Source organism: Canis aureus, chromosome 22 (genome assembly GCF_053574225.1).
Source record: "Canis aureus isolate CA01 chromosome 22, VMU_Caureus_v.1.0, whole genome shotgun sequence".
Taxonomy (NCBI): Eukaryota; Metazoa; Chordata; class Mammalia; order Carnivora; family Canidae; genus Canis; species Canis aureus.
In genome coordinates, this window is record NC_135632.1 from 44,413,643 (window position 1) to 44,416,514 (window position 2,872).

Sequence of the window (2,872 nt, forward strand, 5' to 3'; positions counted from 1 at the left end):
ATGAGCACATGCGGCACCCAAATCTTGGTTTCTAAATACCATTCTCTGTTAAAAGAAAACAGGACTCCTTGGTGAAGTGGCTGATTCATTGCCAGAGCACAGAAAATACAAGGTGAGCCCGGAGCATGTAGTGCCAGAAGGTAAGAAAGTGCTCGAAGATGGGCAAGATGCCAAGAGACATGGAAGTTTGGAAGGAATGATGGAGTCTAGTGGATGGAAACTAGTGGGTACGAGTATCTCTCATGGCTCCTTTTTTAATTGCAAAGAGAAAACAGCAGTTGTACCCAGGGGGAGTTTGGTGCACATCACCTAAACCAAGTGACCAGAGACAGCATGTCTAACAAATGGGAAAAGGAACATTGGGAACCTCCCCATGTGATACTCTGAGGATGACACAGTGTCACCCTTTGTGGCGATCTTGCCAAAAATGCATAACCTGAAACTAATAATGAGGAAACAGCAGAACAGAATTTGAGCAATATCATTCCACAAAATAACTGGCCTGAACTCTTCAAATGTGTCAAATTCAAAAAACACAAAGAAAGGCTGAGGAATTTACCCACATTAGCATGACAACTAAATGCAGTGGGTGACCCTGGAACAGGAGAAAAAAAAAACGACATAAAGGAGATGTGATTGAGGCAACTGATAAAATTTGAATATAGGCTATGGACTATATGTTGGCAAATAGAATTTAAATTTTAAAAATAAATAATTCCTTTAAAAGACTATGGACTAGTAACAGTATTATATCAATATTAAATTCTCCACTTTTGATAACTGTATTGTGGTTTTATAAAATAATATTCTTGCTTCTTCTCCGAGAGAACACCAAATGGTGGATGATGCCGGTGCTGCAGTGGGCCCCAGAATGGGAGGCCGCGGCGGCATCTGGGGCCGGAGCAGTGGCCGTGGTCGGGGCCCGGGCCGGGGCCAAGGCCGCGGAGCTCGCGGAGGCAAGGCGGAGGACAAGGAGTGGATCCCCGTCACCAAGCTGGGCCGCCTAGCCAAGGACATGAAGATCAAGTCCCTGGAGATCTATCTCTTTTCTCTGCCCATCAAGGAATCTGAGATCACTGACTTCTTGGGGGCATCCCTCAAGGATGAGGTTTTGAAAATCATGCCTGTGGAAAAGCAGACCCGTGCTGGCCCGCAGACCAGGTTCAGGGCATTTGTTGCCATGGGAGATTACAACAGACACGTGGGTCTGGGCATCAAGGGCTCCAAGGAGGTAGCCACTGCCATCCGTGGGCCATCATCCTGGCCAAGCTTTCCGTGCGGCAAGGCTACTGGGGGAACAAGATCCTCAAGCCTCACACTGTCCTATGCAAGGTGACTGGCCCCACACTGTCCCATGCAAGGTGACTGGCCACTGTGGTTCTGTACTGGTGCATCTCATCCCTGCCCCCAAAGGCACTGGCATTGTCTCAGCCCCTGTGCCCAAGAAGCTACTGATGATGGCTGGTATTGACGACTGCTACACTTCGGCCAGGGGCTGCACTGGCACCCTGGGGAACTTTGCCAAGGCTACTTGTGGTGCGATCTCTAAGACCTACAGCTATCTCACCCCTGATCTCTGGAAAGAGACTGTGTTCACCAAGTCTCCCTATTAGGAATTCACTGACCATCTTGTAAAGACCCACACTAGAGTCTCCATGCAGAGGACCCAGGTCCAGCTGTGGCTACCACATAGTTTTATACAAGAAAAATAAAAGTGAATTAAAGCTTAAAAAAAAAAGAATATTCTTGTCTTTATCTATACACATTGAACTATTTAGGGATAAAAAGACATTGTGTCCTCAACTTACTCTTAATTGATTCGGGAAAAAATGTGCATGTGTATGTGTGTATATATGATGTATAGTATATATACATTATTGAATGTAGAATATATTATATGCACACAGATGCACAGAGAGAATTATAAAGTAGATGAGCAAAATGTAAATAATTGGTGAGTCTCCATAAAGGATGTATTGGAATTGCTTGCAACTTTTCTGTAAATTTGAAATTATACTACAATGAGATTTACCTAAATCACAATGGGCAGCAATCATGCCGCTTAAGGTGTGCTGGGCACTGTTTAAATACTTTACATGTGTCAAATCGATACTTAAAATAGTCCTACAAGATATATGGTCATCTTCATCTTACAGATGAGGAAACGAGGCACAGAGCTGTTTTGCGAACTGCCTGAGCCCCCTACCTAGTAAGACGGCAGAGCGGGGACCCAGTGTTGGGCCCTTCTACTGGGCTCCATAGTCCATGCTTGGCCAGTGTGCTCTGTGGCCCATGGACAGGCATGCACATGGAGGACAAGCACGCTTTACACACACACACACACACACACAGATGGGCTGCCTGGTGCCAAAACGTCACAGCCTGAGGACCAAAATAATCTTCAGGTGTGAACTGGAAAGAACGCCTTTGAGAAAGTAGAAGGGAGTTTAGTGCCTTGGGTTTGGGGGCCTGCATGAAGACCCTCCTCCCCAGAAGCCCTATTGGCCTTCTCTTACCCTCTCCAAGCCCCAAGCCCTGCATCTCTTCTTCCCCCAGCCCCAATGCCCACAAATGTAGAAACTAGGTGTTTCTGGCCTTGGCCTTCTGGACACTGGCTGGGGCCTTGATGGAGAGACGGGGGCCCAGCTACAGCAGCAGACCCGAAGCCAAGGTTGAGGGAAGACAAGTGAAAGCTGATGGCCACAGGGACCGGGGGAGACGGGACGAGAAGAGGACCGGCCTTGAGGCACACCCTGCGAGAAGCAGGGGTTGCCGGGCCCCAGCACCACAGTCACGACAGGCGTGGGCTTGTCTGGGGGTGGCCGTCCTCCTTGGCACTTGGCCAGAAAGGACTGAGGGTGGTCTGTCCCCT

The 2,872-nt window shown here is 48.1% G+C and overlaps 1 pseudogene; it reads left to right on the top strand.

The window, feature by feature from the left end:
* The first annotated feature begins 835 nt into the window (after positions 1 to 835).
* LOC144294261 (small ribosomal subunit protein uS5 pseudogene) lies at positions 836 to 1,712 on the top strand (annotated as a pseudogene).
* Positions 1,713 to 2,872: the final 1,160 nt, after the last annotated feature.